The sequence below is a fragment of the Ochotona princeps genome, chromosome 14, assembly GCF_030435755.1.
Source record: "Ochotona princeps isolate mOchPri1 chromosome 14, mOchPri1.hap1, whole genome shotgun sequence".
Classification (NCBI taxonomy): Eukaryota; Metazoa; Chordata; class Mammalia; order Lagomorpha; family Ochotonidae; genus Ochotona; species Ochotona princeps.
Window position 1 is genome coordinate 334,586 of NC_080845.1, and position 24,112 is coordinate 358,697.

At 61.5% G+C, this 24,112-nt stretch overlaps 1 protein-coding gene across 1 annotated transcript in view; it reads right to left on the reverse strand.

Annotated features, from left to right (window-relative positions):
- NACC2 (NACC family member 2) overlaps positions 1 to 18,956 on the reverse strand; it is a 40,919-nt gene extending 21,963 nt beyond the window's left edge. The window contains exon 1 of the mRNA XM_058672629.1: positions 18,827 to 18,956. The gene's annotated coding sequence lies outside the window, so the exon portion shown is untranslated. The remainder of the gene's footprint in view (positions 1 to 18,826) is intronic.
- Positions 18,957 to 24,112: the final 5,156 nt, after the last annotated feature.

The following is a 24,112-nucleotide window of genomic DNA, read 5'->3' on the forward strand; positions in this document are numbered from 1 at the left end:
CACACACCCCACACCAGACACAGTACACACACCCCACACGAGACAGCACACACACTCCACACGAGACACAGTACACACACCCCACACCAGACAGCGCACACACCCCACACCAGACACAGTACACACACCCCACACCAGACAGCACCATAGAGCACACACACCCCACACCAGACACAGTACACACACCCCACACCAGACAGCACGCACACCCCACACCAGACACAGTACACACACCCCACACCAGACAGCACACACACACCACACCAGACAGCACACACACCCTACACCAGACAGCACACACACCCCACACTAGACACAGCACACACACCCCACACCAGACACAGTACACACACCCCATACCAGACAGCAGACACAGTACACACCCCCCACACCAGAGAGCACACACACCCCACACCAGACACAGCACACACACCCCACACCAGACACAGTACACACACCCCACACCAGACACAGTACGCACACCCCACACCAGACAGCACACACACCCCACACCAGACACAGTACACACACCCCATACCAGACAGCACACACACCCCACACCAGACAGCACACACACCCCACACTAGACACAGCACACACACCCCACACCAGACAGCACACACACACCCCACACCAGACAGCACACACACCCCACACCAGACAGCACACACACCCCACACTAGACACAGCACACACACCCCACACCAGACAGCACACACACACCCCACACCAGACAGCACACACACCCCACACCAGACAGCACGCACACCCCACACCAGACACAGTACACACACCCCACACCAGACACAGTACACACCCCACACCAGACAGCACACACACCCCACACCAGACACAGCACACACACCCCACACCAGACAGCACACACACACCCCACACCAGACACAGCACACACACCCCACACCAGACACAGTACACACCCCCCCACACCAGACAGCACACACACCCCACACCAGACACAGCACACACACCCCACACCACACACAGTACACACCCCACACCAGACAGCACACACACCCCACACCAGACACAGTACACACACCCCATACCAGACAGCACACACACCCCACACCAGACACAGTACACACAACCCATACCAGACAGCACACACACCCCACACCAGACAGCACACACCCCCCCACACCAGACAGCACGCACACCCCACACCAGACACAGTACACACACACCCCACACCAGACACAGTACACACACCCCACACCAGACACAGTACACACACCCCACACCAGACACAGTACACATACCCCACACCAGACAGCACACACACCCCACACCAGACACAGTAAACACAGCCCACACCAGACAGCACACACACCACACACCAGACAGCACACACACCCCCACACCAGACAGCACGCACACCCCACACCAGACACAGTACACACACACCCCACACCAGACACAGTACACACACCCCACACCAGACACAGTACACACACCCCACACCAGACACAGTACACATACCCCACACCAGACAGCACACACACCCCACACCAGACACAGTACACACACCCCACACCAGACAGCACACACACCCCACACCAGACAGCACGCACACCCCACACCAGACAGCACACACACACCCCCACACCAGACACAGTACACACACCCCACACCAGACAGCACACACACACCCCACACCAGACAGCACACACACACCCCACACTAGACAGCACACACACCCCACACCAGACACAGTACACACACCCCACACCAGACAGCACACACACACCCCACACCAGACAGCACACACACTCCCCACACCAGACAGCACACACCCCACACCAAACAGCACACACACACCCCACACCAGACAGCACACATACCCCACACCAGACTGCACACACACCCCACACCAGACACAGTACACACCCCACACCAGACAGCACACACACCCCACACCAGACACAGTACACACCCCCCCACACCAGACAGCACACACACCCCACACCAGACACAGCACACACACCCCACACCAGACACAGTACACACCCCACACCAGACAGCACACACACCCCACACCAGACACAGTACACACACCCCATACCAGACAGCACACACACCCCACACCAGACACAGTACACACACCCCACACCAGACACAGTACACACACCCCACACCAGACAGCACACACACCCCCACACCAGACAGCACACACACACCCCACACCAGACAGCACACACACACTCCACACCAGACACAGTACACACACCCCACACCAGACAGCACACACCCCCCCACACCAGACAGCACGCACACCCCACACCAGACAGCACACACACACTCCACACCAGACACAGTACACACACCCCATACCAGACAGCACACACCCCCCCACACCAGACAGCACGCACACCCCACACCAGACAGCACACACACACTCCACACCAGACACAGTACACACCCCCCCACACCAGACAGCACGCACACCCCACACCAGACAGCACACACACACTCCACACCAGACACAGTACACACACCCCCCACACCAGACACAGTACACACACCCCACACCAGACACAGTACACACACCCCCCACACCAGACACAGTACACATACCCCACACCAGACAGCACACACACCCCACACCAGACACAGTACACACACCCCACACCAGACAGCACGCACACCCCACACCAGACAGCACACACACACCCCACACCAGACAGCATGCACACCCCACACCAGACACAGTACACACACCCCACACCAGACAGCACACACACACCCCACACCAGACAGCACACACACACCCCACACCAGACAGCACACACCCCACACCAAACAGCACACACACACCCCACACCAGACAGCACACACCCCACACCAAACAGCACACACACACCCCACACCAGACAGCACGCACACCCCACACCAGACAGCACACACACACTCCACACCAGACACAGTACACACACCCCACACCAGACAGCACACACACCCCACACCAGACACAGTACACACACCCCACACCAGACAGCACACACACCCCATACCAGACAGCACACACCCCACACCAGACAGCACACACACCCCACACCAGACAGCACACACCCCACACCAAACAGCACACACACACCCCACACCAGACAGCACGCACACCCCACATACACACACAAACCTCACACTTCACACCACACACTCACGGGTTTCTGGGAGGAGGAACACAGCAGGTAAGGTAAAGCCATTTGCCTGTTTTGTTTTTAAACATTTATGGCAGGGAGATCTGAGCTCCTGCACCTGCTGGTTCACTCTCCAAGTGCTTCCCCAGCTGGGCCAGGGCCAGGAAGCAGACCGTGCAGGTGTGTGACACAGATGGGCTCCATGGGATGGCAGCTCCTGCCGGGGACGCCCTAACGGGACCCCCAGCTGTGGGGTGTCCGACTCCACTCCCAGGGAGACCCTAAGGGGACCCCCAGCTCCACCCACAGCAAACCCTGGCAGGGTCCCTGGCTCTACCCATGGGGAGACCCTATGGATCCCTGGCTGCAATCACGGGGAGACCCTGGTGGGTTCCTGGCTCTACCCATGGGGAAACCCTATGGATCCCTGGCTGCACTCACGGGGAGACCCTGGCGGGTCCCTGGCTCTGCTCCAGCTACAGGTATCTGGGAAGTTACAGCAAAATAGAGATTCTCTCTCTGTCTCCATCTCTCTCTCGCTTTCAACAAACCTGTAAGTCCTCTGGTCAGCCCACTATGACCACACGCATCTAAGACACACAGCCATGCGGAGGGCGCCTTGCTGCAGCTAGCTAAACCTCGGCCTGCAGGCCCGGCGGCGTGGCCTAGCAGCTAAAGTCCTTGCCTTGAACTCCCCAGGATCCCATATGGGCGCCGGTTCTAATCCCGGAAGCTCCACTTCCCATCCAGCTCCCTGCTTGTGGCCTGGGAAAGCAGTCGAGGACGGCCCAAAGCCTTGGGACCCTGCACCAGCGTGGGAGACCCGGAAGAGGCTCCTGGTTCCCGGCATCGGATCGGCGCAGCACCGGCCGTTGCGGCTCACTTGGGGAGTAAATCATCTGACGGAAGATCTTCCTCTCTGTTTCTCCTCCTCTGTGTATATCTGACTTTGTAATAAAATAAATAAATCTTTGAAAAAAAAAAAAAACCTCGGCCTGCAGCACCGACATCCCATACGAGCGCCAGTTCAAGTCCCGGCAGCTCCACTTCCCATCCAGTCCAGGACGGCCGAAGCCTTGGGACCCCGCACCCGTGTGGGAGACCTGGGGGAGGCTCCTGGCTCCTGGCTTCCACCTGGCCCAGCTCTGGCTGTTGTCGCCGTTTGGGGAGTGAACCAGCAGGTGGAAGATCTCTCTCCTTCTCTTGACACCGACTTTCTAATACAAATAACTAAATCATTTAAAAACAAAGACATGGCCAGCCAAAGCGAGGGCAGACTCACACTTCTGTAGCTACCACTGCTGCAGCAGCCACTGCCATCCAGCGTCTTGCTGGAGGTCCCCACAGGGCACGGGGCTGAGAGGCAGGTGTCGGTGCAGCAGCTGAGGCTCCCGTGGGATGCCTGCACCCCACATCGGGGGCTGCCTCCTGCCAACTGCACCCCAGGAGGCCGAGAAGGGCCCTGGGCCTTGGACCCACGTGGGAGACCCAGACGGAGCTCCTGGCTCCAGCCCGGTCACGTGGGGAGTGAGCCAGGGGACAGCTGGCTCTGTGTCTCACCTGCCTTTCACATGAATGTACACACACACACACACAGAGTGGATGGGACAGCTGGGCTCAGGAGGGAGGAAGAAGCAGACCCTCACGCCAGACAACAAACCCAGAGAACCCAAATCATGAATGCTCGCAAGAAAACCCAAGCACAGGGCAGCCCTCGTGGGTGGGGTCGGGTGTGGAGTCCCGGGCTGGGTGGGGCCCTCCTGTCGCAGGTGGGCTTGGCTGTGGAATCCCCTACAACCGACGCTGTGAAGGGGAGGACGGTCCTGGGCACCCACGGGAGTCAGGAAGGACCTGCTGGTGACCGTGCACACACAGCCGGGAGGGGCTGGGCACCTGCAGCCACGAGCACACACAGAAACACATAACATGTGGAAATACATGCAACACAGAAACAGCAATGTGGAAACACACACCAACATATATACACAACACGAAAGCCTGAGGGCCAGGCTCTCTCCTCGCTCTGTTACTCTTTCAAACAGCTAAGTGAGGCTTTTCATATTCACTCACATATTTATTATTGGAAAGGCAGATTTACTGAGAGAAGGAGAGACAAAGATCTTCCATCTGCTGGCTCACTTACTAAGTGGTGACAACGGCTGGAGCGGAGCCAATCCGAAGCCAGGAGCCAGGAGCCTCTTCCGGGTCTCCCACGCGGGTGCAGGTCCCAAGGCTTTGGGCCATCCTCCACTGCTTTCCCAGGACACAGCAGGGAGCTGGATGGGAAGTGGGGCAGCTGGGGATTAGAACCTGCGCCCATATGGGATGCAGGTGCTTGAAGGTGGAATATTAGCCTGTTGAGCCACGGCACTGCCCCCAGACACAACAATCTTGAACAAACAGCACAGCACCAGGAAGGGGTCAGAGCGTCCACGGACGCGCACACCGCTTCCACGCCGCCCTTCTGGCCTGCGGTGGGCCCACGGTGAGAGGAGTGTCACGACCCACACCGACCAGGGCTGGCCCAGCACCTGAAAGCAACACGACCCATCAGCGGCGGTGTGAATGCATCGCCCCAGACGCACCCTCGATGCTGGGCAGAACCTCACAGTCCACGCACCCCACACCACATCACAACTCTCAACACACGGAAAAGCTGTAACACACCCCGCCAGCCCTCACAGGGGCCAGCGTCACGGCATGGCGTGTAAAGCCACGGCCTGCAGCACCAGCGTCCCAAATGGGTGCCGGTTCGAGTCCCAGCTGCTCCACTTCCTAGCCAGCTCCTGCTAATGGCCTGGGAAGGCAGTGGAGGCTGGCCCAAGTATGTGTGCCCCGCGCTCTCACAGGATAACTGGCTGGACTCCTGGCTTAGCCTGGACCGCTGCTGCTCGCTGCAGCCATCTGGGAGTGAACCAGTGGACCACAGAAAATAAATACAGAAACCTTAACAAGAAGCCGAGATGAAGGACACAACCACAGGGGTCCAGGACACATCCCACAGGGGTCCAGGACACATCCCACTGAGATCAAGGACACATCCCACTGAGATCAAGGACACATCCCACAGGGATCAAGGACACATCCCACTGAGATCAAGGACACATCCCACTGAGATCCAGGACACATCCCACTGAGATCAAGGACACATCCCACTGAGATCCAGGACACATCCCACAGGGGTCCAGGACACATCCCACAGGGGTCCAGGACACATCCCACAGGGGTCCAGGACACATCCCACTGAGATCAAGGACACATCCCACAGGGATCAAGGACACATCCCACTGAGATAAAGGACACATCCCACTGAGATCAAGGACACATCCCACTGAGATCCAGGACACATCCCACAGGGATCAAGGACACATCCCACTGAGATAAAGGACACATCCCACTGAGATCAAGGACACATCCCACTGAGATCCAGGACACATCCCACTGAGATCAAGGACACATCCCACTGAGATCCAGGACACATCCCACTGAGATCCAGGACACATCCCACAGGGATCAAGGACACATCCCACAGGGATCCAGGACACATCCCACTGGGGTCCAGGACACATCCCACTGAGATCAAGGACACATCCCACTGAGATCCAGGACACATCCCACTGAGATCCAGGACACATCCCACTGAGATCCAGGACACATCCCACAGGGATCCAGGACACATCCCACAGGGATCCAGGACACATCCCACAGGGATCGAGGACACATCCCACTGAGATCCAGGACACATCCCACAGGGATCCAGGACACATCCCACAGGGATCGAGGACACATCCCACTGAGATCCAGGACACATCCCACAGAGATCAAGGACACATCCCACAGGGATCAAGGACACATCCCACTGAGATCCAGGACACATACCACAGGGATCAAGGACACATCCCACAGGGATCAAGGACACATCCCACTGAGATCAAGGACACATCCCACTGAGATCAAGGACACATCCCACAGAGATCAAGGACACATCCCACAGAGATCAAGGACACATCCCACTGAGATCAAGGACACATCCCACAGAGATCAAGGACACATCCCACAGGGATCCAGGACACATCCCACTGGGGTCCAGGACACATCCCACTGAGATCCAGGACACATCCCACAGGGATCCAGGACACATCCCACTGAGATCCAGGACACATCCCACAGGGATCCAGGATACATCCCACAGGGATCAAGGACACATCCCACAGGGATCAAGGACACATCCCACTGAGATCAAGGACACATCCCACAGGGATCAAGGACACATCCCACTGGGGTCCAGGACACATCCCACTGAGATCAAGGACACATCCCACTGAGATCCAGGACACATCCCACAGGGGTCCAGGACACATCCCACAGGGGTCCAGGACAAATCCCATTGAGATCCAGGACACATCCCACTGGGGTCCAGGACACATCCCACTGAGATCCAGGACACATCTCACTGAGATCCAGGATACATCCCACAGAGATCCCGGACACATCCCACAGGGATCCAGGACACATCCCACAGGGATCAAGGACACATCCCACAGGGATCCCAAGCTACAAGGGCTGCTCTGATGTCTATGAAATGATTTCTTGGGGTTTTGTGGACCATGCCACTGCACCCACAGGTAACTCAGGGAACTATGAGGGAATCCGGGGACCCCTCACTAGGTCAGGCACTAAAGCAGACGGGGACAGACTGCCAGGCTAGGTCACAACACCCATTGGCGCTCACTGTGATTGGATCTGGTCTGGTAGCAGTACATGGGGTCACCCAGACAGGTCTACAGTGCCTGAAAGAGAGAGCTGTGCACTGGGAACAGCCCAGGCAGGGCTGAGTCGCAGCACCTGAAGGAGAGCTGTGCACTGGGAACAGCCCAGGCAGGGCTGGGCCGCAGCACCTGAAGGAGAGCTGGGGCTGGTGGTGGATGGGTTCAGCTGTGCTAGGCCATAGCACTTGCCAGCACACGCAAAAACCAGGCCATGGGGAGGGCACAGAAGGGGTTCACTAGGCCGTAGTACCCACAGTTGTACATGAGAATTGGGACTGGGAAGAGACTGGATTGGGCCAGGCAGGAATTCTGTGCTGCCCCGATTAGGTGGCAGCACCTGCTGGTTCACTTGAGAACCAGGGCTGGGGAAGAAAAAGACCAGGGAACTGTACCCGCTGATACTTGCACTGGCTGGTGCGGGGGGCGTATGGAGCCTGAGCCTGCTCCAGCCAGCACACACACAGCCAGCTCACAGGGCCTCCCAGTGGGGTCTCTTGGGGGCCCCCGCTCACTCCCCAATCTCAGGAAAAGCACAGAGGCACACACTCTGACCCTGGAGCCCATGTTGCAGGACCGGGCCACCGCAGGGCCGACTCCCCTGCAACAATACAGAGCCTACCAGATGCACAGTTGGCCACCTCGGCCAACAGGAACCTCTGCGTCCCTCCCTCTTCAGAGGGTGGCAAGGGGGCAGGGGGAACGACACTCCAGGCCGTGCCCTGCAACAGGCACCGAGGACAGCGGACGGCCAGCAGGCCTCAGACAGAATTCCTCACCTCTGGTGTAAGAGAGCCAACAACTCCTCAGAGCAACCAAGACCACTCGAGCAACACCCTCGAACGTTCTCCCGCTCATGGCAGCAGCCAATGAAACATCTCTCCCGGGTGCTGGTGTAGTCCGACAGCAAGGCTCAGCCCCTCCACCCTCCTCCGCGGATACAGCAGAAACTGAACCCTTAGCTCATTCACCCTCTTCCCTACCTCGACCCCTCCATCCTAATCGGAGGCCCACACGGGTCTGCAACACCCTCACCTTTGTAATACAGAAGCAAAATGTTACACACACACCAGCAGAGGAGGAGAGGTAGCCCAATGGAGGCCCTCTACCCTTCCCTGCTCTCCACCCAGTCCCCCTGCCCAGCAGCACCCCCACCTGGAAGACACAGGCCAGAAACCCCAGACCCCGGCTCCTCTGAGCCTGCGAGTTCAGGGGGGCAGGGAAGGCACACCTGGGATGACTCGCCCCCCCTGCCTGCATGAACCCATCTGTGAGGAGAGAGGTGGCCCATCCACCCCCACCCACTGCGTGACCCTGTCCGTGGGGAGAAACATGGCCTGTCCACTCCCCACCCACCCGGGTGACCCTGTCCGTGGGGAGCAAGGCGGCCTGTCTACTACCCACCCACCCGGGTGACCCTGTCCGTGGGGAGCAAGGCGGCCTGTCTACTACCCACCCACCTGGCTGACCCTGTCCGTGGGGAGCAAGGCGGTCTGTCCGCCCTCCAGCCGCCTGTGTGAGCCTGCCCATGGGGAGAAACACAGCCTGTCCACTCCCCACCCACCTGGGTGACCCTGTCTGTGGGGAGAGAAGCAGCTGGTCTACCCCCATCCACCTGGGACGTGTCCGTGGGGAGCAAGGCGGCCTGTCTACTACCCACCCACCTGGATGACCCTGTCCATGGGGAGCAAGGCGGCCTGTCCAGCCCCCAGCCGCCTGTGTGAGCCTGCCCATGGGGAACGGTCTGCCCCCAACCCACCTGGGTGACCGTCTGTGGGGACAGAGGAAGACTCAGGAGTGGGAATGCCCACCCACAGGGGACAGGCCGTATCCCGTGTGTGGACAGCTCCCATGGGAGGCTGCAGGAAATACACTAATCTCACTTCAATCACGACTTCTCTTCCAAACGTGGACAGGGCACCATGGGGCGAGGGCAGGAACAGGGGCCTCCGTGGATGGCTGCACCCCATGCCCCAGGGGGTCCCAGGACAGCGACAAGAGGGCTTTGCAAACGGAGCTCAGCCTTGTGCACCTGACGGGGCTGGAGCCCTCCTCACTCCTGGGCCAGGGCGGCAGTGGCTCAGAGCCCTGCAGGTGCTGCACAGGCCAAGGCCACACTGTGCCAGGATGGTGGGGTCAGACAGTTGCATCCACACAGCCCAGAGGAGTCTGCTGCCAGCTCTAAGCAGTTAGCACGGGAGCAGGGCACAGCTCCGTGGAATGAGCACACCCCCACGCACTCTGCAGCCCATGCAGGCTCTGGGTGCCTGCTGGCTCTCCCGCCCCAGGCAGGAGAACTCCCTGGGGGCACTGCCGGAAATTGGCTGCAGTCACAGCTGGGATGGTGGCGTGGCCTCCCCAGCTACTGCTGTGGAGGTAACTAACATGATACCGCAGAGAGAAGCCCCCAACGCCGCCAGCGAGGAGCAGAGGGTGCCCACCCCACCCCATCACCCCTCCAGGAGAGCACCAGGACCCTCCCGCGCCCGCTCTGCTCTGTCTACCCGGAAGGCACTGGGTGCAGGAGCCGGGCCCCCATGGGCAAGCCCAGGGAGGAGCCGGGCACCCATGGGCAAGCTCATGGAGCGAGCTGGGGGCCACCGGGGCCCAGCCATCCACCAGCGCCCTCACGTATGGGACTCGCAATGCAAGAAAGGCACAAGGGCCCAGTTCCCCCCGGGTCCACCTGATCGCCCGGGCCCTCTGCGGAATGGGGAAGAGGTCACATGACCTCTGCTGACCCAGGGGGCAAGACCAGGACCACCAGGACTACTGCAGGCCAGGAGGCACAGGACAGGGCAACAACCAGGCCACCCCAGCCCATGCCCCATGGCCCTGAGGGTGCACCTGGGTGGGAGGGCTGCCCAGATCCCCCACCCCTGCAGTCACTCCCCCTCCAGGGCCGCCTCTCTCCTCCCAGCAGGAGAAGCAGACGCCCATTTGCATAAGCAGCTGCTCACTCTTGCTCATTTGAGCGGACTGGGACTCCTGCCCACTGCGCAAACCCCAGAACACAACGGCAGCAGGGGGTGGGGGGACAGCTCAGGGGACCCCTCTGCTCAACTCCAGGGGGACACTCCATCCCCTCCTCCCTTCCACAGGCCTGGACACCACCGGGAGCCATTCCAAGACTGAGGGGGGTTTAGTGCTGCCTGGAGAGGGGTTGGTACTGACTGAGGAGGGGTCGGTACTGACTGAGGAGGGCTCAGTACTAACTGAGGAGGGGTCGGTGCTGAGTGGGGAGGGGTCAGTACTAACTGAGGAGGGATCGGTGCTGACTGAGGAGGGGTCAGTGCTGACTGAGGAGGGCTCAGTACTGACTGAGGAGGGGTCAGTGCTGACTGAGGAGGGCTCGGTACTGACTGAGGAGGGGTCAGTACTGACTGAGGAGGGGTACTGACTGAGGAGGGCTCGGTACTGACTGAGGAGGGGTCAGTGCTGACTGAGGAGGGCTCAGTACTGACTGGGGAGGGTACTGACTGAGGAGGGCTCGGTACTGACTGAGGAGGGCTCGGTACTGACTGAGGAGGGGTCAGTGCTGAGGAGGGCTCAGTACTGACTGAGGAGGGCTCAGTACTGACTGAGGAGGGCTCGGTACTGACTGAGGAGGGTACTGACTGAGGAGGGCTCAGTACTGACTGGGGAGGGTACTGACTGAGGAGGGCTCGGTACTGACTGGGGAGGGGTCAGTACTGACTGAGGAGGGATCGGTGCTGACTGAGGAGGGGTCGGTGCTGACTGAGGAGGGGTCAGTGCTGACTGAGGAGGGCTCAGTACTGACTGAGGAGGGGTCGGTGCTGACTGAGGAGGGCTCGGTACTGACTGAGGAGGGGTCAGTACTGACTGAGGAGGGGTACTGACTGAGGAGGGGTCAGTACTGACTGAGGAGGGGTCGGTGCTGACTGAGGAGGGCTCAGTACTGACTGGGGAGGGTACTGACTGAGGAGGGCTCAGTACTGACTGAGGAGGGCTCGGTACTGACTGAGGAGGGCTCGGTACTGACTGAGGAGGGTACTGACTGAGGAGGGCTCGGTACTGACTGAGGAGGGGTCAGTACTGACTGAGGAGGGCTCAGTACTGACTGGGGAGGGTACTGACTGAGGAGGGCTCGGTACTGACTGGGGAGGGGTCAGTGCTGACTGAGGAGGGGTCAGTGCTGACTGAGGAGGGGTCAGTACTGACTGAGGAGGGGTCAGTGCTGACTGAGGAGGGCTCGGTACTGACTGGGGAGGGGTCAGTGCTGACTGAGGAGGGGTCAGTGCTGACTGAGGAGGGGTCAGTGCTGACTGGGGAGGGGTCAGTACTGACTGAGGAGGGTACTGACTGAGGAGGGGTCAGTACTGACTGAGGAGGGGTCGGTGCTGACTGAAGAAGGGTACTGACTGAGGAGGGCTCAGTACTGACTGAGGAGGGTACTTACTGAGGAGGGGTCAGTACTGACTGAGGAGGGGCCGGTGCTGCGGCACAGAGGTTCAAGCAGTCCTGCACCCCACACAGGCGCCGGTTCAAGTCCTGGCGGCTCCACCTCTCATGCAGCTCCGTGCAGATGCGCCTGAGAAGCATGGAGGACGCCCCACATGCCTGGGCCCTTGTACCCACCTGGCCGACCCAGAAGCTCCAGCCCAGCTCCAGCCCAGCCCCTGCCCAGCCCCGGCCCAGCCCCGGCCGTGGTGGCCTGGGGAGAGAACTGGGTGGCGCACACACCCCCTCCATGCAAGCACCACACTGGTTCCAGGATGCCAGGGGACACCGCCACCTCCTGCCAGGACCAGCTGACCCCAGTCCCACCCACACCTCTCCCCTGCCCCACCCCACCCACAAGGCGACCCGAGTGAGTTTCCACGCGGACACAGAGTGCCCTCCGACCAGGGACTCTCTGGCCCCACGCTGGCCCAGCACCCATAGCGCCCACGCCAGGGCCCCGCAATACATGCCATGCCACCCTGTAAAATCTCACCCACAGAGCTGGGGCACCATCAGGGAGCCTCCGCAGCCGCCACTGGCCCCTGCATCGTGCAGGCCGGGCCGGCCCTGGCTGCTGAGTGCAACACTGAAGGCAGGGTTTCCCCTACATCTCGGCTCTCTCTAACCAACACAAAAAGACATAAGCAGCTGAAATGGTTAAAAACTGCATGTAATTTAACCACAAGTTTTAAAACACCTGACACCCGACGACCACGTCGACAAGGGGCCGGCTGAGGTGGGCAGGTCGGGCGGTGGTCGGGCAGCTGTCCTAAAGGGCATATGTGGATGTTCCCCATGGGCACCGCCCGTCTGCCCTGATGGCATCCTTCACCTTCTCCTAGACATCAGGTTTGGGGGGTTCCTAACCTCGGAGGGACAGGGCAAGGTCAGGGCCTGAGGCAGGGGTCAGTGCCTGGGAGATGCTGCTGACAGGGCCTGCTCTGGGGCCACCTTCTGGGACCCTCGCCCAGGGGCTGGATGCCAGGTCAATGCCCACCCCTGACACTGTCCCTAGGACACGGAGAGGCACTGTTCTGGAGAGCCCCTGCCGCCTGCCCAGGCCTGGAGATCGGGGGGAGGAGGGCCTGAAACTCAGTGCCCTGCAGGGGTGTGGAAGAGCTGGGGGCCCTGCCCGCTGACCAGGAAAGAAGGCTCCCCCAGCTCCTGCTGGTGAGGCAGCAGGGGTGTGAGAGCAGGTTGGCATCGGAAGTGCCTCAGCCTAGAAGCCTTGGGCACCCCAGCCTGGGCCCCGGCATGGCCACGCCCCCCGGCTCCACAGAGACCCACGCAGCGCTGGTTTCCAGGCCACTTCATACAACACAGACTCTGGAGCTAAACTGGGTTACGGCGACAAACACAGATCCTGTCCCCAAGTTACATAACGCAGCCCAGGGAAGCTCCCCTCCCGTGGCCCCATTTCCCTCCGGCCCCTCCCCGCGGTGCTCCTGGTGGCAAAGCGCCCCTGTCCCTCCACGGCCGGCCAGTTGGCCAGGGCACGTCCCGTAGCTTTCCACCCCCCACATGGGGTGAGTGGCACCCACAAACATCATGCCCACTCAGCCTCCAGGCGGCGCCTTATCGAAAAACAGGCCAGGCCTGGCGGGAGGAGGCCGTCCAGGTGCAGCCCCAACCTGCTGCCCAGTGTCTCTGCAAGAGGGGAGATGGCCATGAGATGACACAGGCAGGGAGGGGGCGGGGCTGGCCCAGGGCACCAGGGAGCTGGGAGAGGCCGGGGACAGCCCCCACCTGCACCTGGACCCTCCCCCGGATACCACACCACCTGCTGTCCACATGCCTCCCTTCCCCCTCCCACGGAGGGACACCAGCGGATGGCAGCTCTGCCTCTCTAAGTGATTAATTATAAAGGCAACCTCATGGCACAGCGGGTAAAAAACACCCCATGAGATGCCAGCATCCCATGTGGGCACGGTTCAAGTCCCAGCTGCTCCACTTCCCACCCAGCTCCCTGCTGGTGCCCCTGGAAGGCAGTGGAAGATGACTGGGGTGCTTGAGCCCCTGCACCCCGTGGGAGACCTGCAGCAGCTCCTGGCTCCTGAGCTCATCACAGCCCTCAACCCATCTCTCCCCAGCTCTGTAACTCTGCCACGGAGCAAAGGGAAGCACTGGACGGCCCCCATGAGAGCCTACCAGAACCTCAGCCACGTGCTGCTGCCCAGCGACAGAACGCCTGGGGCCCTGGGCCCTGCTCCCCAGAACTTGACTTGGGGGTGGCCCAAGGGTGAGCATGACCCAGCGCTGCTAGGCCTCTGTGGCTGCCAGGACCACAGGGTTCCTTCTGCCATGCCCAATGGGGTGCCGCAAACTTGCTGCTGGTGACCTGGAGGTACGAGCACCCACAAAAACTGCCTTCCAGCCAGACTACGGTGCCCGGCCTAACCGCCCCGTCCCACGGGCAGCAGAGCAGCTCAACAAAGCCAAGTCACTAGGGGCCAGGGCCCCCCAGAAACAGCCAACCACTGGGGGCTCCCTCCCTGGCCCCAATCAAACAAGGGCAATGGGGGATCGGCCTTGAACTCGGTCCCAGCCCAGAGGCCTCGGCAGGCACTTCCTGCTTCTGGTCTGCAAGTTCCCTGCCTCCTCCTGGGGTGCCTGGGCTCCAGGGAGCAGCCAGGGCGAAGCCCACGACAGCATTCTCCCTGGGCCCCTGGGGGAGGCAGCCAGGGTGCCCACGTGCCAGGCGCAGGATTCCCGTGGAGCCAGCAGGTGATTTGCATAATATTTTTTGCAAGTTAATATCAGTCTCTGATAATGATGTCGGCATCAGAGCGGCTGAGGCGGCTGTTACAACACTAAGTAATCATATTTTAAATTATGTTTCCCTTTATAGAAAGGTGTTGCAAAAACACACACACACGAAATCTGTCTACTGCAGCCGCGATGCAAACCACCTGACCAGCCCCCGGGCTGCACAGCGCCAGGGTGGCACTGGAGTCCCGGGCCAGGCCCGGCCTCAGCCCAGCCGCCCACCCAGACCCACCACAGAGAGCCCACAGGTTCTCCTGGGAGGGGGGATTCCTCCCCAAAGCCCCCCAGCCTGACTTGAGCCGACACACAAGCATGGCACACTCTCTGGCCCCTGGCCCCGCCACAGTCACAGCCCGGGGTGGGGACAGGGGTGAGGGGGTTCTGAGGCCCCTCCCCCAGCAGGGTGAACCCCCCTTGGGGCTGCCAGTCACCCCCACAAGCCTCCCAGGGCAGTTGAAGGGGTGCCCAGGCCCGAGCCCACTCCACGCAGGAGGCAGCCCAGGCCCCAGCTCCCCGGCCGGCCACTCAACCTCTATTTTCTTAAAAGCTTTTCTTTCCCCCTTTTTTTTATTAAAAAAAATCCAATTACAGCGCAAATCTCTCAGCAGGGGTCAGTGTGAAATAAGAAGGGCCCAGTTAATGGACGCACAGCCTGCCTGCCTGAAGGCGCACGTGGCATGATACAGATTTCATTAACATTTTAATTGTAATGTATCTTTTTAATTGTATCTTTTTAATCTTCCCGCACCCTAATGGCTTCATATCCAAAAAAAAAGGGGGAAGAAAAACTGCTGACAGCAAGGAAAAGTATCAATCTACCACACTTAGCCAAGGCACTGAGCTCAATGAAAGGGGCTACACGGTCACGGTCACGGCAGGAATGCTGGGTGCCCCTCCAGGGGCTGCGTGAGGAGAGGGGTACCCTGCCCGTGGACTGGCAGCCCCACCCCGCCACATGCCTGGCCGTAACCTGCAGGGCACAAGAGATTTTTATTTTCAATCAACAAACGGGACCCGAGCACTGCTGCTCATACCAGCCTCCCCGCCCCCCGCCACGCTGACTGCCCAGGAAGCCACCCCCAGCCCGGAGCCAGACCGCCCTCGGGGACCCGGCGCTGGGCCTGGTGCCAGGCCCGGGACAGCCCGTGGCGGCAGCTCACCCCGTGACTATATATGGCCACTTTCAGCCCTGGGGCTCCCCACCCCCACCTCGCCGATTTCCCAGGCACAGGGGCAGACGCTGGGCGGGCCCTGGAGCTCCGGCCCATCCATGGCCATGTGCCCCTCAAGGTGCCAGGACCTGCAGGAGGGGGAGGGGAGACACCCCTTCAGGGAGACCCAGCCTGCTGACCCGCCATCCGCACCTCCTTTATCCCCCCAAGCTTGCCTCACCCAAGGTCACTGGGCTGGGACTGAACCCAGAGCCCAGGATGACCCAGCAAGCCCAGGAGCCCAAGGTCAGGGTCCCATCCTCCCTGTCCATCCCCAGGGTGATGGTTGCTTGTCCCCAAGGACACATGTAGGCGACACAGGCCCCTCACATCCCACACGTGGGGCTCCCCGTGAAGGAGCGACTGTGGACAGCAGAATGGGGTGCCCCGGCAGTGGACGGCACCCTTCTGCTGTCGCTGTGTGTGGCTGGGAGGGGCTGAGAAGTACATAGAGCCAGGACCCTGGCCCCCCCGACAGGTGGGCACAGCACATACAGCCAGGACCCCGGCCCCACACGGCAGGTGGGCACAGCATGTACAGCCAGGACCCCGGCCCCACACGGCAGATGGGCACAGCACGTACAGTCAGGGCAGGTGGGCACAGCCGGGTCCTCTCCTGGCACGCAGGGCCCCAGCCCGAGAAACAACCTTCCAACTACAACTCCCGAGGGATCCCCCACGGGTCGGGTGGAGACTCACCGGCCCAGGTCCCCACACGGGGTCACCCACTCGGGGAGGACCAGTGTTACCCAGCCAAGCTGGGCAACAGTGGGGGGCAGCCCCAGGTCAAGGCGCAGCAGCCCAGCCAGGTCCTACAGACCCCAGGCAGGGGCAGCTCAGGGGCCAGCATCCCACTGGGCAGGGCCCACCACAGGGCTACTTCCCCCTGCAGGTCCTGTGCCAGGCTCTGCCTGCCCAGGACATGGTTGGGGCACGCTGGCCCAGGCCACCACGGCGGGAAGTGGCCAGCCTGGCTCAGTGTGGGCAACTGTTCCTACAGCCAGGGCCACTACAGCCATGGGCTACGCTGCCACAATGGTGACTCCATGGTCGGAGGTCTCCGAACCCTGGCACTGCGCAGGGAGGGGCCGCTCCAGCCCTGTGGCCCTCCAACACTGGATGCTCAGCACCAACGTCCCCACAAGTACCCAGAGCCCAGGTCACCGGACCCTGACATCCCAGCAGGACACGAGCCCCGTGTGGGACCCCGGGGCAGACACATGCAGGAAGTCACCAGGCCGACAGGGAGAGGGGACAGGCCGACGGGGAGATGGGAGGCCTGGCCAGGGAAGCCAGGTGGACCGGGCAGCCCAGCGGCCACGCACAGGTGTGGTGCAGGTTGGGGAGTGGGCCTGGAAGGACAGCACCGCCCAACACCCGTCCTGGGGGCACCGCCCGCTTCACAGCCACCCAGAAGCCCCAAAGAATACTGCCCACCTCCCACCCCGGAAAACACCAGCTGAGAGCCCCTCCCTGCGACGCCACCCCCAGAGCCAGGCCGGGCTGTGATCACACTGTGGCTGGCCCCCAAGGGGTGACAGGTGATCGCCTGCCCCACTTTCTGTGCGGCTCGCAGCGCTTAGGCTGGCTGCTCCCGGCGACTTCCCTGGCCTGGGCTGTGGCAGAGGGCCTCCCGGCAGGACAATGACCCATGGAGAACGCAGGCAGCCCCCAGGAAGGTGCGGCCTGACCTCACGCTGACTCTATGGCCATCGTACAGGGCGCAACTCGGCCCCGGTGCCGCAGGGAGGAGGGGCGAGGGGCCAGGAGCTTCTGAGAGGACCAGGGAAGGGGGTGCGCAGGAGGCCGGGGCAGCAGCGCCCCAGGCAGGGCCCGGCCAGCCCCCAGGCCAGATCCCAGGAGCCGGCCGGCCACCACGTGGGCCACCAACACCAATCCCCAGGTCGCAGGAGGGAGGAGGAGGGCGGGCGCTCGGGGCCAGGCCCCAACAGCGACGGAGCCACAGGTCCCCGGCACTGACCACCACCGACCGCACGAGCAAACTTCCCGCGGACCGCGGCAGCGGCGACCTGCAGCCCAGGAAGCCCACACGGCCGGCGGGCCCGCGGGACACCACGTCGGGGGACTCTGGGTGCGCGCCCCGGCCCTCCCCTCGGAGCTCCTCGGACCAGGGGCCAAGCCCCGGGCCGCACCGCCCACTGCGGCCGGACCCAGCGTCCCCGCCGGCCCGGGAGGACAGGCCCCGGCCGGCACGGGGCTGCTGCGCAGCCGCGCGGGCCCGGCCCGGCCCGGCGGGGAGGGGTGTGTCCCGCGCGCCCCCCGCCGCCGCCGGGCGGGCCGAGGGTCCCGGGGCGCGCGGGAGCCGGGGGTGCCCGCGGGACGCCCCGCGCCGGCGCCGGGCCCGGCCGCGCCCCCGCGCGCGGGGCACTGCGGCAGGGCACGGGCAAGTTGGGCGGCCGGGGCGCGGAGTTGGCGGGACGCGGCGGGCCCGAGGCGGTACCTGCGGCGCGGGCGGCCGTCCCTGCGCGCGGCGCTCGGCCCGGCGGTGCGGCGGGCGGGCGGGCAGCGCTCCGGCGTCCGCGCGCTCCGGCGCCCATGGACTTTCTCCGACCTCGCCCTGCACCGGCGGCCGCACCGCGGCGGGGGCGGGGCGGGGGCGGCGCCCGCCGGCCGTTTAAAGGGGCCGCGCCGGCCGCGCGCGCTCGCCCGCCCAGGTGCCGCCGGCCCGGGGCGCGCCGTCCCCGGCGGAGCTGGCGGCACGCGAGGCTGCGCCCACCTCGGCTGTGCCGGGGTCCCGCGCCCCGGACAAACTCGCCGGATGCCGAGAGAGACGTGCGGCTTCAGCAGCCACGACGGACGCGGACCCCCTGGCCGCCTGCCACGGGTGGGAAACGTGGGTAGGGGGCGTCCATGGGCCAGCCGACACGGGGCTGCCTTCAGGCGTGGTTGGATCCGGGCGCATCCGCAGCGGGGTGTTCCGCGTGGCTCTGCCCAGAGATGCGGGAACCAGAGACCACCCCACTTCCGCAGCTGCGGCTCCCCCAATCTGGAAACCAAAGATACTGCTGCACCGGGCAGAGGTCACCACAAGGTCACCGGAGGAGAAGTTACAGTGAGAACTAGCCAGAGCCCCGGGGCCAGAGCCTTTCTGGCCAAGGTCATTTGGCCAAGGTCATTGCTAGGATAAGCAACCAGAAGCCTGGCCATGTTCCCCGGACCCCAGCTGGGAGCTGACCCTGCTTCCTGCCTGGCCTGCCTTCCAGGGGATGCCAGGCTTGGGGCGGGCAGTCTCCAGGCAGGCAGGGGAGCAGGGAGCCTGGGTCCCCTTGCCTCTGGCTGTGCCCGCCCTGGGGAGGCCCCACAGTCCTCCAGGTAGCAGGGGGCACTGCAGGGGGGCGTGGCTCTGGCCCCCAGCCCCTGGTGCACCTGCACTTAGAGACCTGTTTAATGAGGAAGCTTCAGTGGGAGGGGCTGGGGCAGGGCTCCACAGACCCAGCCTACACCCCCTTCTGCAGGGACACAGGTCTGGCTGCTCCCAGCGGGTGCCCCTGGGCAAGCAGAGGAGGAGGGTCCCAGTGCTCGGGCCCTGCACCCAGGGGGTGATCCGGACGGAGCTCCTGGCTAACCTGCCCGTGGCAGCCAGTTGCCTTTCAAATAAAGAAGTCCTTGTTTTTAGCTGTTCTGGACAGAGTCACGCATCTTAGAGACCTTTATGTCGCTGCCAGAGAAGCTTTGCGTGTGCGTGTGTGTGTGTGTGTGAGAGAGACACATGCATGACCCCGGGCTGCTGGAGGCCCGGCCTGCATACGGTGTGACTCTGAACTCCCCCATCGCAGCCCTGTCCCGTGCGCCCGAGGCGGCCTGGCCAGCCCGTGCAGTCCACTCTCACTTCCTGCTCCGAGGACGAGGAAGACGCTGCGGCCTTGTTCGGCCGGCCAGGGCCCAACAGGCAGACCTGAGCCGCAGCCAGGCCCCCCGGGCTCCTCCGGCCTCAGCTCGGTGCTCGGGTCACCTGCTGCTGGCCGCTGGGCAGCCCCAGGGGGACTGTGAGCAGCATGCCGGCCCTAGGAGCCCCCCTGCATCTGGGGTCCCCCCACCCCTGTCTTGATCTAGAGGGCACCAGGTCTGGGCAAAGGGGAGTCGCTGCCAGCCACGAGGCTGGGTCCTTGGGAAGGGTGCAGGTGAGGATGCCCCGAGCCCTCAGGCACCCACACCTGCACACCTCACCACGCCCCGAGCCCTGGTGGCTGTGCCAGGGCCAAGCCTCTGGCCTCGGCCCCTGGGAGCCATCTCGGCTGCTGGCACTGACCCTTATGGTGGACCCGCCCTGACCTCACCCTCTGACTTTGCTGTAGGGTTTTTGACCCCGAATACGAGAGCAGGCTCAATTCTTGTCTCACAGGAAAGAAGAATTTTCGTGCGGACACAGTTTAGTTTTAAGGCAAGATTTATTAGAAAAGCTGAGAGAGGGGGCTCTGGGCTAGAAGGACCCTCAGCCCCGGCCACAGTGATGGCAGGAGGTGGAAAACAGACTCTAGCCCTCTGCCTTAGTGGCAGGAGGAACAGACAGACCCGTACCAATGGGGAAAGCACCTTTTAAAGGTTTGCCTCAAAGATGTTTCTCCATAAACAAGGAGAATTCCTGGTTTCCATGGTACCTGGCCTTGGGACAAAAGGCCCAGAAAGGTGTCACCAACCAACTTCCTTGTCCTTTCTAAAGATATAGAGGCCAGTCTGAGGCCCTCCCCCTTGGCGATGGCGGGAGACAGAATCGGGCTGGCACTTGAGGTGGGAATTGGAAGCGTGTTCTTGATATGTTAAAATATGCACATGTCAGCCCAGTGGGTGGCCTAGCGGCTAAAGTCCTCACCTTGAACACGCCTGGATCCCATATGGGCGCCAGTTCTAATCCCGGCAGCTCCACTTCCCATCCAGCTCCCTGCCTGTGGCCTGGGAAAGTGGTCGAGGACGGCCCAAAGCCTTGGGACTCTGCACCCGTGTGGGAGACCAGGAGGAGGTTCCTGGTTCCCGGCTTCGGATCGGCGCAGCACCGGCCGTTGCGGCTCACTTGGGGAGTGAATCATCGGACAGAAGAATCTTCCTCTCGGTCTCTCCTCTCTGTACATCTGCCTTTGCAATCACAGAATAAATAAGTAAATTAATAAATCTTTTTAAAAAATATATGCAGTTGTCTTGGGAGAGACGTGCTCTGGTGAATCCAAGACATGGTGGGGAAAATGCCCTTTCTTTTATATTTGAGAAAAGAAAAAAAGATGTCTTGCGGACCCAGAATACCCTAACTGCCTGCTACCCAGTCTAACTCCTCTCTCAACTTTGGCACCCCCCACTCCTGTGCCTGCCCCTGGAGCTTCCTCCCCCCTGCCGGGGTCTGCCTGGCTCTCCCATACGGAGGGGCCGGGCGGGTGCTCCCCAGTCCCCCTCTCCCATGGGCACCAGCTGCCTGTGGGCTCCTGACACACACTGAGGGCCCTGCCCTGCTGGGAGCGGGGAGCCTCCTCGGGGCAGCCCAGGTGCAGGTGTGGGAGCCTCCTGTCGGTGCTCAGGGGCCCCCAGCTCCTGCACACAGCTCCCAGAGGCGGGACCAAGGGCCTGAGCCTCTCCTCTCAGCTCTGCTACCCCTCCCATGGTAGGCCCAGGGGAGACAGGGCCCCTGTCCTCTGCCAGGCCCCAGGAGTTGGACCCTTGACCACCAGGCTCCTGGCTCCCACATCCTCCCCGCCCCTTCTGAGCATCTGGGCAGCTCAGGCTGGGGTAGCAGAAGGCATGGACCCCCAGCCTTACACAAGCCCCCTCACCCTTGCCTGAGGGGCCTGTGGAGTGATGGCTGCTTGTGGGTCCCAGGGGAGGAGGGTGATGAGAGCTGCTCACAGTGGTCCAGGGCACTGGGGGGTGTGGGGGGCGGCAGGGAGCCTGGCCTGGATGTCCTGTCCTGCCCACAGGACACTGGATGTAGGGGGTTGTAACTCACTGAGCCCTTGGGGACACAAGCCGGGCTGGGGGCCAGTGTGGCTCCCACCAAACACAGAGGCACACAGACATACTGAGTACCCCATGTGGACATACACGGATACACACTACCACTAGACACACAGATGCACAGACACACAGGTGTGCACACACAGACATAGGTGTACACAGAGACACACAGGTGTGCACACAGACACAGGTATACACACAGACACACAGGTGTGCACACAGACACAGGTATACATACAGGTATACACACAGACACACAGGTATACACACAGGTATGCACACAGACACAGGTATACATACAGGTATACACACAGACACACAGGCTACACACAGGTGTGCACAGACACAGGTATACACATAGGTGTACACACAGACACACAGGTGCACACACAAAGACACAGGTATACATACAGGTGTACACACAGACACACAGGCGTGCACACAGACACAGGTATACATACACGTATACACACAGACACACAGGTATACACACAGGTGTGCACACAGACACAGGTATACATACAGGTGTACACACAGACACACAGGCGTGCACACAGACACAGGTATACATACAGGTATACACACAGACACACAGGTATACACACAGGTGCACACACAAAGACACAGGTATACGTACAGGTGTACACACAGACACACAGGCGTGCACACACAGACACAGGTGTACACAGAGACACACAGGTGTGCACACAGACACAGGTATACATACAGGTATACACACAGACACACAGGCTACACACAGGTGTGCACACAGACACAGGTGTACACACAGGTGTGCACACACACAGGTATACACATAGGTGTACACACACAGGTGCACAGAGACACAGGTATACGTACAGGTGTACACACAGACACAGGGGGTACAGACACAGGTATACACACAGGTGTACACACAGACACAGGTATACGTACAGGTGTGCACACAGACACAAGTATACACACAGGTGTGCACACAGACACAGGTATACACATAGGTGTACACACAGGTGCACACACACAGGTGCACACACAGAGACACAGGTGCACACACACAGGTGCACACACAGAGACACAGGTATAGGTACAGGTGTACACACAGACACAGGGGTACAGACACAGGTATACACACAGGTGTACACAGACACAGGGGTACAGACACAGATATATGTACAGGTGTGCACACAGACACAGGTATACACACAGGTGTGCACACAGACACAGGTATACACACAGGTGTGCACACACAGGTATACACATAGGTGTACACACAGGTGCACACACACAGGTGCACACACAGAGACACAGGTATATGTACAGGTGTGCACACAGACACAGGTATACACACAGGTGTACACACACACGTGCACACAGACACCCTCCCCCCAGCACTGTGGCGTGCAGCAGTGAGGTCCTACATGCCTACCCTGTGGAGTGCAGTTCAAGGCCCACTTGTTCCTCCGGGATGGAACTGATGGCAGAATCCTGCCCCCGCCCCGGGGGGAAACTGAGGCATGCACTGTTGCTCTCTCCCCTCTGCTCAGCTTTTCAAACAAGTAGATGGAAGGACACAGACTCCATGCCGGGGGCCTGGCTGCTTTGCTCACGCAGCCTGGGCTGGTGGGGAGGCCCCTGGCACACACCTGTGGACGACCCCGCGTGGCCCCTCCATGTGTGTCGGGGTGGGGAGCTCAGTGGGGCGGGGAGGGAAGGGGCATTCGGATGCAGGTGGCCGTGGGGACGGCCCAGGCCCCTAGACGACCCCAGCAAATCCTGCAAGACAGGAAGTAGG